This window comes from Dendrobates tinctorius, unplaced genomic scaffold, assembly GCF_039654945.1.
Source record: "Dendrobates tinctorius isolate UK_male_01 unplaced genomic scaffold, ASM3965494v1 ptg000060l, whole genome shotgun sequence".
NCBI lineage: Eukaryota > Metazoa > Chordata > Amphibia > Anura > Dendrobatidae > Dendrobates > Dendrobates tinctorius.
In genome coordinates, this window is record NW_027361728.1 from 63,939,456 (window position 1) to 63,952,367 (window position 12,912).

At 48.5% G+C, this 12,912-nt stretch overlaps 1 long non-coding RNA gene across 1 annotated transcript in view; it reads left to right on the top strand.

The window, feature by feature from the left end:
• The first annotated feature begins 233 nt into the window (after positions 1–233).
• Positions 234–12,912, top strand: part of LOC141092781 (uncharacterized) — a 38,172-nt gene continuing 25,493 nt past the window's right edge. Inside the window, exon 1 of the long non-coding RNA XR_012232913.1 lies at positions 234–352. This is a non-coding gene — a long non-coding RNA (uncharacterized lncRNA). The remainder of the gene's footprint in view (positions 353–12,912) is intronic.

Here is a 12,912-nt window from a genome sequence, read left to right on the forward strand (position 1 = left end):
ACCTCATGTTATGCGTTCTGACCACTGGCAGTGCTGGCTCTTTTCTCTTTTTATTGCAAATTGGTTTTGTGGCTGACCACCACTGTTGCCGTGCACGCTGGGTCATGTTCGCCATCTTTTCTGTGTTTATTGTGATTGATCTAGGCTGCTGTGCACACTCACGGCAGCCCCGCCCTGCCCCAGGCTTTATTTATTTTTGCATCCATGTCTGAGCCTGCATTGCCCTTCATCTGTGTTTGCTGGTCAGGCAGTGTGTGGAGGTCAAACCTGAGATGTCTGTGTTCAGACCTGGTTGGCCTTCATCTGCACCTGCTCCATCTGGCTGCACGGGAGTGATGCAGTCATGCTTCAGGTATGGATTGCATTTGATATGGTCTTGCTTTTAAAACATTTAGGAGGCCGCAATGGCACAGTGAATAAATACAAATGTAGAGTAGGACCCCCCATATGAGATTGCCTTGGCGTGGCGGGGTGGCTCAATATATTGATCAATATTTTGCTAAATGTCTCATTTTGAATGCAGTAAGATATGTGCATATGCACCTCATGTTATGCGTTCTGACCACTGGCAGTGCTGGCTCTTTTCTCTTTTTATAACATCCTGTAAGAGGAACATTCTAAAAAAAACAGCTTAATCACATAAAACATTTTTTTTTTTAAAACTAGAACTGTTCTTTCAGACTCTGACAGTCCAGGCCATCTCCTGATGGCCGGTAGCAAGGGGCCCACAGCCGTGGAACTCCTGGGGTGAAGGGAGTGTCCAATACAGTCCTCTTTACGGGGGTTTGCGTTCCTCAGGTACTGCCAGTACTGCCACCGCATAATACCCGCAGGGGCAGTATTCTTTATAATAAGAGACAAAGTCCCCTATTTCCAGGGCACGGCCGTGGCGTATGGAGGCTACGTTCACGTATACCTTCTGACCAGTCTGATCACGTATGAAGCCATACCCCCGGGCCACATTGGTGTACACCAGCCGCCCCCGGGATCTTTCCACCGCCATGCCAGCCTCCCCTTTTGAATGAAGCAGGCTCCATACCTCCTGCTCTCGAACCTTCTTTTGTTTTACCACCTCCGCAACCCAAACGGAGGGTACCGCGCCAGTCCCAGAGTCCGGTGGGCGGGACCTTGCCGAGAAAGGGCGCGGGGCAGAGGCGGTCGATGATATCTGTGGCCCAGCAGCCGCTGGGGCCGGGTAGCGGATGGGAGCAGCCGTGATTCCGGAGGGCTGGTCCACAGGGCCCGTTAAACAGACCCTAGCCGGTTCCAATACTGGCATTACCGCGGCCGCAGGGTAGGCCGCATCCACAACTTCCAGCAAAGCCGGAGTAACGGCCGGTTCGGGTGATGAGGCTGACACCGGCCGATGGAGCGCAACCGCGCCTTCTGTAAATAAGCTCCGCCCTGGTGACTCCGGGTGGGAAGGCTCGGGAACGGGAGCTAGGGCCTTGCTCAATTCCACGTATAGCATAGGGCCCTCCGCAGCCGGGCCTTCCGGTACACTGGAGGCTGCGTGTTGTGGCAAAATGATAGGGGCCGCTTGTGAAGCCGCCGGCAGGGCCGGGGGAACTCTCACCTTCCCCGGCGCCACGGCCTCCGTCACACCACCGCACGGCTCATCCCGCAGCCTCCGCTCTCCAACTCGCTGCTCAGCGGGCCTAGCTTCCAGACTCAGGGGCTCCGCGGGGAGACTCTCCGCCGGTATCAATGGCGGCCGCTCCTTCTGGTTCCGCACGGGCTCCGCACAGATTCCTCTTCTTGCCCATGGACCCGAAGATGACGTCTTCTGTCTCAGTTCGTTCTCCTGCCGCCACTGCCATTCTAGGCGGCCAATGCCCCGACATCCGCAGCGTCTCATACCGTCCGGTGGGCAGCAATCGAATGGCGCCAAACAGTCGCTCCCAGGATTTTCTTCGGTATCACTCCCTCTGTGGGGTGGGGTGTTGGCAGGCCTCTCCACCCACCTGTCAGGGTCCAATATATGGAAACGTCGGCCTCCGGGCACATACTGCTGTCCACGGGGGTACGTTGGAGGGGGTCCCAGTCCATTCTGAACAACTGCGAACACCCGGACCTCGCCTCTGCGTTGAAGGAGCACCGCCATACTGCACTGTCCCTGGTACCGCCCCGGATCCTCTACTGGCCACACAGATTCATCACTGCGCTCCTCATTTGTAATCCACTGGTAAGCCAATCGTAATCCACCGGTAATTGTAATCCAAACTGAGTAGTCCGAGTCCTTTTCCATTCTTTGAGGCAGGTCTGCCGCAGAAGATGAGGTATTAGCGGCGGCCATCCTGCCGACTACGCCAAATGTAGGGTCGGTGGGGGGTCGGGCGAGCTGGGGGGGTAGGGGGTGGTCCCACTTCTTACCGCGCAGAGATGATAACAGAGACACGATGTAGGCAGATTCTGGGTGCAACAGGTCCAAGTTTATTCACGCTGGCCGTCCGACTGACGGCACACCTCGCAGCCCTCCGTTTCCAGAGCCGCTTCTCAACCCGTACACTAGGGACGTGTCTGCACACACCGTCCCCTCCTTTACTGTCGACGCTCCTGACAGGTCCGTCACTGTGGCCGCCTTAGGCCCGTAAACCAACAGCGCTTCTACTGCTCAGTCGTCGTGTTACATACGGTGTCCTTCACCCAGAGCCTCGTCTCTGCTGCGGTCCTTTCCTGTCAGGACCACCCCCCTGACATTTCCTCTCCTCAGTCCCCTTGGTCGGATTCTCCTCAGGGTACACAGACTGGCGTAGTCCTCCTGTCACCTGAGCTCCCCCTGGGGACTGGAACCTTCTGGAACCCTCCCTCAGTATTTATAACTCCCCCGGTTCCTTGAAACTGTCACTCTAACTGTCACCACGCCCCCCATGACCAACGGTTTCTAAAGCCCTAAGCTGCTGTAAAGTCCTTTGCTCACACTCCTCCCTGCCATCTAATGTCCACCCAAGGTACTGCACGTCCACTACACTTTCCTAAATGTTTCCCCTCTATAATAACTGACACCTACCTACACTGTGCATACCTATCTTTCTCCATTCTGACACGTCCGTCCGTACGTCAGGTCACCTTCCCTACACAGGTGCCGGCGTTTTTAGCGTCCTAGTAAAGCCTGTTATTGAGGTTCCTGAGGAAGTAAATCTAAGGATCTCCAACAGCTAATACTTCGCAGGTGTGGGCAGTGCCATCTTGGAGAAAGAAATTTTTTTTCTTCTCCAGCAAGATGGCGCTGCCTGTGCAGTAGCAGCTGTCGGTTCTCTATACACACCGATAGATGCTACCGTGCAGGCGCGGCGGGCGCCATTTTCAAATTTTGTTTGTTTGTTTATACTTTCTCAATAGCATCAATAACAGTTATACAGGAATACAAGTATTTATTAAGAAAGTTATCAGGAGCTCTGCAAACCAATGACATTCAATATATCACATTCTTAACATTTCAGCTAAGGCCAGCTGCACACATCAGTTTTTTTTCTCATACATGAAAAAACAATTTCAGTGAACTGGATCCATTTTTGGTCCATGTGTCAGTTTTTACAATCCTTGTTTTCTTTGTTTTTTTTCTTATAATTCCTAATTTCCCCTGTCCAATAAACTGCAAAGTATGAGCATCAGAAGGATGACAACCATGTCCTATACATGTTTTGTTCTTCGCAGAGCCCTGACCTGCATTGGTGAGTTTGATCAGTAATATGAATCAAAGTCGGACATGTCTCCATTTTTGAGGGAGACAATTGGTCCACAAAAAATGGTCAACAGACAGCACATGTACCAAAAACTCACATGTAAAAGAGAAATAACTGGAATAAAACTTGCCTGAAATAACACATTTTTATTCTGTTAGCAGCTGACTATAAAATCTAAAAATCATCAGTCATCGAATCAATAAAAAATACCCAAATATCACTTTCATGTTTGAATGTAAGATTTTACAGAAAGCATTAAGGTTTATTTCATTTGTGACTTTATTCCCGGTCACATTTTGATGACGTCCAGAGGATGGAATTTGTAGTTACACTGCGCTTGTTATCCAAAGCTCACATTTTAGCTGAATGTTGCAGCACTCAGTCATTCCCATCTGTTTGTATGCTGTACTATATGAAGTTACATATAGAGAAGGGCTTATTATGATCTGGAAGACATTATTTTATAATGGTTATTATTATGAAGATATTATTGCCGGCAGTTTTTACAGTTTTTAGAGTGAACCTTTATATAAACTGCTGGAACTGAACATTCATGTGATCGTAAAGCGCAATAGAATGATTTGTCTAAGCATGGGGGGTCATTAGATTGGCCATAGACAAGAAACAGTGCTCTAAGGAGCAAACATTTTTGTATTTAACCCTTTTACCACTTTGGGTTTTTCCTTTTTTAGCTTTTTGCTTCCCCTCTTCCCAGAGCCATAACATTTTTTTTAATTTTTCCATCATTATGGCCATGTGAGGACTTGTTTTTTGGCTGGACAAATTGTACTTTTGAACGACACCATTTGGTTTTACCATATCATGTACTGGAAAACGGGAAAAAAAATTCCATGTTTGGTGAAATTGCAAGATAAAAATTGCAATTCAACAATTTTTTTTTACAACGTTCTATAAATGCTAAAACTGACCTGCAATTTTGATTCTCCAGGTCACTACGAGTTTGTAGATACCAAATATGATTAGGTTTTTTTTAACTAAGTGGTGAAATATAAATCCAAAGTTTGTAAAAAAAAAAGTTCTAGTCCTCTTCCTCTCTGAAGAGACTATTTGCATAAAAAAAATGGTGCATTAATCCAATCCACATAAATGAAGAGAATTGTCTGTATCCATAGAGCTTCACATTGGTGGTACCAGTTACGTAGACACGACATATTGAGCAACACAGGGGTCTTTCTTAAGATTGTTATCTTGTTTAGAAAACCCATTTTAAAATACATTATTAGGGAATGCTGAGGTAGAGAGGCCCCCCCTGTACACAATCATCATCTATGAGCCAGGAAATGTGTTTAAAAAGTCCTTAGACTTTTGGCACTTAAAAATCCTGCATAGGTGCTGTAGGAAAACTAATTTCATTTCTTGCTTCCAGGTTCCCCTAGACTAGAGATTACCACTGATTGCTGGGCTCCCAGAAGCGCTAACCTGTGATCAGCACATCAGGGGCTCGTCTAAAGGCCCCGTCACACACAGCGAGATCCCTAGCGAGATCACTGATTTTGTGATGCATCAGCAATCTCGTCAGAGATCTCACTGTGTGTGGCACGCATCAGCGACCGCCCCCCCCCACCGGGTATAGCTGATCGTGCACGAATGTCCTGGGCCGTTTTTTGATCGTTAGTCTCCCACTGGCCAGCACGCATCGCTGCGTGTGGCAGCGGGAGAGCAACGATCAGCGAGCTCCCAGCGCTGTAAGCAGATGCTGGGAGCTGGTATCTAAGGTAAATATCGGGTAACTAAGCGCACGCCGTCACTTAGTTACTCGCTGTGTACCTTAGATACCTGCGTGCTCGTGCAGGGAGCTGGTACCCAAGGTACACAGCGGGTAACTAAGTGACGTGCGTGCTTAGTTACCCGCTATGTACCTTAGATACCAGCTCTCAGTGCCAACACGCAGGTATCTAAGGTACACCGCGGGTAACTAAGCGACACGCTCGGTTAGTTACCCGATATTTACCTTGGATACCAGCGTCCTCGCTGGTCCTGATCGCTGGTGAGCCTGCCTGTTTGACAGGTCACCAGCGATCATGTAGCGAGGCACCAGCGATCCTGACAAGGTCGTATCATTGTCGGGATCGCTGGTGCATCGTTTAGTGTGTCGGGGCCTTAACAAAATGACATTGTCCAAAGAGAAGAACTCCTTTTCCATATAATATAATAATGAATATTGGAATGTATGGGTATAGGCAAATGGTAGCCAATAAAGTAGAAGATCATGGTAAACTGGCCACTAAGTACATAGCATTGTGTGATCCGAGTCCTTATTTAGAAATGTTAAAGATTTTGCTAATATTGGGGTGGCAGCAAAAGAAAATTATGTTCTTGCCAAATATTGACTGTTCAAGCTAGACTATATTATGTCACTGTATAGCAGCAATGAATGACAGAACTGAGATCTGAAATGATGTAGTATAACATTTGCTTCAGTCAGGCATCATCAACCAAATGTTGACAATGTATGTGGTTTTGAAGTGAAGCTTTTCTTTTTGAAAGTCAAAGCAGTATACATCCCCAGTGGCCACATAAAATCTTTCTGTCCTGATTAGTAGCAATGCATGGTAACTGCATGGGTTTTCTGTAAGTGATTTCCATAAAAATATGGACATTTGTTATCATGAGGATTATCACAGTAAACATTTTCTTCTAATCATAGTTCTGACACGAACGCTGTATAATCTTCCTTCTACCTAGTAGGAAAATGATGGAAAAGTTCTGGGACAAAGTTGCTTACATTTGCTGAACTACTTCCCTTCCAAATCAAAGTATTGAAATAGCTTATGTAATACTTTGCCAGATTTGCTAGTAGCGGAAAATGTCTAATGAGTCCGCAGTGTGGCCCATTAGTCCTTTCGAGACTTCTTGAATGGTTGATTTGAGGAAAGGGATGCAAAGAGATATCTGTTTGCAGAAAAGAGTTAGACTCATTTAACCCCAGCAGTGGGACCTGTATCTATCATACATTTATGGCGTATCCGGTGGACTAGATGGAACAAGCTTTTTAACACTTTATTGCAACTGGAATTTTAATACATTTACAGTATGATATTAGATTTCGATCGTAGACTACCTATAGTGGGAGGCTATCCAGTAAGTAAGTAAGCTGCCCTGAATATCTCTTGTTTTGTTTTGACCAACCCTTTAATTTCATACGAGGAGCAACTAACCATTGGGTTTTGTGTTTGCAATAAATCAGTACGTGTTCTAGATACGCCTCCTGTTTCCATCAATTCTTGAGGAGCAAGTCAGCTCTTAATTATAGTCACCAAAGAGACTGTCAAAGGAAATAAAGAGACTTTTGAAATGTTCTGTGAGGCAAAAGTCTTCAAAGTTTAACATTTTAAATCACTGACAAGATGTGTATAACATTCTTCCCTCTAAAATGTAATTAAAACTTCTAATATTACTCAATTTAGAATCTCCTCCTACACACAAGGAGCCAGAAAAGGAGAAAATTGCAGCTTTTAATATAAATTCCAGCAATCCTTTCTTACATTCGATCTAAAGGGTGCACTGTCATTTCTAGCCTTTGTATTGTTTTCTGGCAGTGAATGTTGAATTTTTTTTTATAAATTGGTTTGGATATTGTTATAACCAGCTATTGAAATGTGATATTCAGGATTTATTAACTGAGAGGACCTTCTGCTTTAAAGGATTTATCTGGAACTTTTTTCTTTCCTGTTGGACTAAGCACTTATCAGCAGGTAATTGCAAAACTCCTTGGGATGGGCTTTCCCGGCTCAGAGTGGTCTCAGACCGGTCCTGCTGGTTATTCTCCTGCTTCCTGTGACATCACATCAACAGATCAGTTCCTTTTCTTGCGCTCTGCTCTGTCAATGGGGCATCAATGCCGACATCCTATTAATTGATATCCAGCTTAGCTTAACGCAGTAAGGAGCCGGCTATGAAGGAACATAATGTTATCAGTGCTGTTTTGTGGAAAAGAGCAGAGTGAACGAGAAGGATCTACTCTGCGACTTCACAACAAGCAGGATAGGAGCCAGCAGGAATGGTCAGTGACGACTCTTCTGAGCCAGCAGAGATCATTGCAGGGCAGCACTGGTAAATAGTTAGCAATAAGTGCCTGGCACCATTTGGAAAATGAAACAAACGTCCTATATAACCCCTGTAACATGACCTCACTCTTGTCAATGCTATGTGATATTAGAAAACCTGACCATGAACTGTTTCAATTATATGATAATTTGTCTAATAAAACACAAAAAGTAGTTTGAGGCAGTAACCCCTGTTTCAGCTAGGGGGCGTTGGCCAGGCCAAAGGGCATCCTGTTGAATTCGAAGAGTCCCATAGGTAGAATGAAAGCCGTTTTCGCCGGGTCCTTCTCCGACATGGGTACTTGCCAGTACCCGCTAGCGAGATCCAACGTCGAGAAGAATTTGGCTTTCCCCAAAGCAGACAAGGACTCTTCAATCCGAGGCAGAGGATATGAGTCCAGCACGGTGCAGATGTTAAGCTTATGATAGTCTACACAGAACGTCAATGTCCCAACCTTCTTTTGCACCAGCACGATGGGGGCCGCCCACAGACTTTTGCTTTCTCTGATGACACCTGCTTGTAGCATCTGACCGAGCAATATCTCGAACTTCCTGGTATAACTGAGGGGGAATTTGCCTGTAACGCTCTCTGATAGGCGCTGTGTTCCCTGTTGGTATTTCGTGAGTGATACCCGTGTTACAGCCAAAGTCATCCTCATGACTTGCAAACACGGATCTGTATTGCCCTAACACTGCCTCCACTTGTTGAACTTGCACAGGTGTGAGTTCGGACAGTTTGGCACGCATCTGTTGTAATATGCGGCGCCACTCGTGGATGTATTGGGACTTCAGCGTTGGAGACGTGGTGACTGTCACTGACCAGGGGTCTTCCTGTTTAACTGACAACTGTACTGCCTGGGGCAGAACGATTTCCTCAGGCATCCCCACTATCCATGCTACTTCGCTCCTTGGTGGCAGTGCTACTTCTTGATCGGTCAAGTTAACGCAGCGTACAAGTACAGTTCCATCTTGCACAACAGCCAGAGTTCGTGCCACCAACAGTCCGGCTGGCAGTGGTTCAGTCACAGGGGGTTCTAGCCAGTGGCATACCGTCAATAGTAGCAGACCACGCAGCTGCTATGGGGCCGGACAGGTGAGGGGGCCCGGATGGGTGAGGGGGCCCGCAACGGCCACTGCAGTTTGGCAGCTGTGCTGTGCTGACACAGTACTATCTCCTTTAATTAAATGTAAGCGACAGCCACCGGCCGCTGTATACCCCCTTGAAGCTCCCCTTTCCTTGTTTCCTGGTCAGCAGTTGGCTGAAGTCTCTGGCTGGATTTGCATAAGAACACCACGCCTCCTGGCAGCCAGAGAGCAGCACACGCGCATTACAGGAAGCAGGAAGCAGAAAACATTCATGAGCCTCTCTCACTCAGGGAGAGGGTGGACACACACACAAGACGGTGAGCCCAGCTGGGGGTGGATTTTTTTTGTTAAATGTGTCCCCTCACTGTGCTGACAGCCTGGCACTTTGCACCTTAGGGAGGGGGGACTGGCTGCACGCACTGTGGAGGGTGGAGAGGGCCCTGCATGCACTGAAGGTGTGTGTGTGTGGATTCCTCTGTGCTTCTGTGGCTGGGCCTCTCCTGACGTCATCTGTGCTGCTGTGGCTGCCTCTCCTGACATACTCTGTGCTGCAGTGGCTTCCTCTACTGACATCCCTTGTGCTGCTGTGGCTGGCTCTCCTGACATCCTCTGTGCTTTTGTGCCCGGCTCTCCTAATATCCTTTGTTTTGCTGTGGCTAGCTCTCCTGACATTCTCTGTGCTTTTGTGGCTGGCTTTCTTGACATCCTCTGTTCTGCTGTGGCAGGCTCTCAAGACATCCTCTGTGCTTCTGTGGCCGGGCCTCTCCTGAAATCCTTTGTGCTGCTGTGGCAGGCTCTCCTGACATCCTCTGTGATGCTTTGGTAGGCTCTCCTGACATCCTCTGTGCTGCTGTAGATGGCTCTCCTGATATCCTCTGTGCTGCTGTGGCTGGTTCCCCTGACATGCTTTGTGCTTCTTGGGCTGGCTCTTCTGACATCCTCTGTGCTGCTGTGGTTGTCTCTCCTGAGATCCTCTGTGCTGCTGTGGCTGTCTCTCCTGACATCCTCTGTGCTTTTATCTCTGGCTTTCCTGACAGCTTCCATTCTGCTGTGGCTGGCTCTCCTGACATCCTTTGTTCTGCTGTGGCTAGCTCTCCTGACATCCTCTGTGCTGCTGCGGCTGGCTCTCCTGACATCCTCTGTGCTGCTGTGGATAGCTCTCCTGATATCCTGTATGCTGCTGTGGCTGGCTCTCTTGACATCCTCTGTGCCTTTGTAGCTGGCTTTCCTGACATCCTCCATTCTGTTGTGGCAGGTTCTCAAGACATCCTCTGTGCTTCTGTGGCTGGCTCCCCTGACACCCTTTGTTCTGCTGTGGCTAGCTCTCCTGATATCCTCTGTGCTTCTGTGGCTGGGCCTCTCTTGACATCATCTGTGCTGCTGTGGCTGGCTTTCCTGACATCCTCTGTGCTGCTGTGGATAGCTCTCCTGATATCCTGTATGCTGCTGTGGCTGGCTCTCCTGACATCCTCTGTGCTGCTGTGACTGGTTCTCCTGACATCCTTTGTGCTGCTGTGGCTGGCTCTTCTGACATCCTCTGTGCTGCTGTGGTTGTCTTTCCTGAGATCCTCTGTGCTGCTGTGGCTGTCTCTCCTGACATCCTCTGTGCTTTTGTGGCTGACTCTCCTGACATCTTTTGTTCTGCTGTAGCTAGCTCTCCTGACATCCTCTGTGCTGCTGTGGCTGGCTCTCCTGACATCCTCTGTGCTCCTGTGGATAGCTCAGCTGATATCCTGTATGCTGCTGTGGCTGACTCTCCTGACATCCTCTGTGGCTGGATGTTTGACTGATAACATGCATGCCTGGAGTTAAGAGCACCAGTTGATTTTTTTTTTTGGGGGGGCCCATTCAGACTTTTGCCATGGGGCCCCATGATTTCTATGTATGCCCCTGGTTCTAATTGTACCTCCACCCCCTCCAGCGGGGTGTGGGATCGAAAAGAAAAGGCAGGGTCAGTACGGTTTCCCCCGGTGGTAGGCTGAGTTTAGCAGAGTTCGGCACTGTCACCGTCCCCAACGTTTCTCCATGGCTGGATGACTCCTGAGCCTGGGCGGCATGAAGCAGTCATTGAAATACTTGCTGCTGTGAGTATGAGTGCTCCACTGTTTCAGGGATAAGTGAGTGGATTCATCCAGGAGCAATTTCCCGAATTCGTTCAGAACATTCATCCCCAGAGTGATGGTAAGACTGAGACCGGCTTCGCCCTGAGTCAACACGACACCATTCCGTCCGAGGTCTTTGCCACACAGAGAAATTTGCATCCACACCACCCCTGCGACTGAGATGGGCAGGTGATTTGCTACCGTCAGCTTTACTACCGGGCCCCACTCGGGCCGTAGAGTCTCCGGAAAATGTCGATGGAAATAGGCCTTGGGCATCGTGGTCACCTGAGACCTCGTATCCACCAGACAACACACTGCTCACCCATCAAATTCAGCCCAGATTAGTGGGCAGGTGGACACTAGGTTTGTGAGACTTTCACTACTCCTTCCTTTCCATTCTGGCTCCGTGCGACGTCTCTCAGGCTTGGAGCCCTTTAGTTTAACGACCGGCAAAGGCGAGGTCCACCCCACCGCGGGTTTTCCCAAGCTAGGTGCCCTATCTCTCCACTGTTGAAACAGGTGACAGACCTCGGCCAGCGAGACCTTCTGGCCTCAGTACTGGCGCTCGGACCAGTTTCAGCTTTTTCCTTCATCTCAGCCAATTCCCCTTGGATATTCAGCAGCTCTTTCCTCATCTCTTCAACCCAGTGGGGTTCAGTGACAGCATTCGCCGTTGCTTCCCCACTCTGGACCTTCCCTACTGGGACCGTCACCCTCTGCTCTTGTTCACATAAGCGGGCTTCACTCCCTATGTCAGCAAAAGTGATGCGAGGTCCACCCGTACCAGATTTCTCAGGGTCTGTTTGGTCAGGACGTCCCATAGCCCAGTCACCAATGAATCATGCAGCAGAACATCCATCGGCCCTATTCCCACTCCATCCTTTCTAACAATGGCGGTATGCAACTCTTGTAGGGTATTCATATACTGCTTCACCTTCTCTCTCTCCCTTTGCATAAAAGGCGAGTCCTAAGTTCCCCTACGTTAGTGGGGTCCCCAGGAGTTGCTTCCAAAATCTGCAGTACTTTGGTCAATATGTCACGGTCCCGGGGGGTGCGCAGCATCACGGAGTCCCTAGCCTCTCCATCCAGGGCCATAATTGCCACCTCAGCCTCTAGCGCGGGAGACATCGAGTGCATTCTTAACATACCTCTCATGCAATCGGTCCAACATGGTGTTGGACCCCATAAATTTGGGCAAATTGCTTAATATGGTCCCCAATGTTACGGTTCTGCAGCACAGGAATAGGGTAGGAGGGGGTAAAACTGACCCTGCAATACAACTAGGCTGATACCCTACGATGGAGTGGGTGACCCATTCCTGCGAATAGACCCACCGACGATCCTAGCTTAATCTCAAGTGAAGACCTATAGATAGGGGGAAGGGGGTTCCTGAAAGATCTAAGGACTGGGTATAAAAACTGGTCACCTCCTGGTAGAAAACAAAGAGAAGGCTGCAGAACCAAACTGAAAACAGAAACTAAGACTAGCAGAACCAGAGGTCCCAGTACTGCACTAATTAAACAAAGAGAAGGCAAAGCAAAGCTCCAAGTCAGAACTCAAGTGAATTAACACTGTTGTCCAGCAAGGAATGGGAGACAGGTGCAGGTTAATAAAGGGTGATACAATCACCTGACCCAAGACAAACCAGCACCAGAGGAAAAAGACCAGCAGCCAGAACACTACAAGAAAATGGCAGATAGTCACAAACTGAACAGATTCTAACAGTTCCTCCCCTTTAACGAGGATCCCCTGAATCCTCTAGGCCCGAGCCTTATTCGTAAATCTCCTGTGAAAAGCCTTAATTAATCTTGAGGCAGAGACGTCCACAGCTTTCACCCAGGAATTGTCCTCGGGACCGAAACCCTTCCAGGACACGAGATACTGTAAGCCTCCTCTGTGCCACATGAAATCAAGAATACGTGAAATCTCAAACTCACATTCCTCATCAATTGGAGGAGCAGACGGCATAGC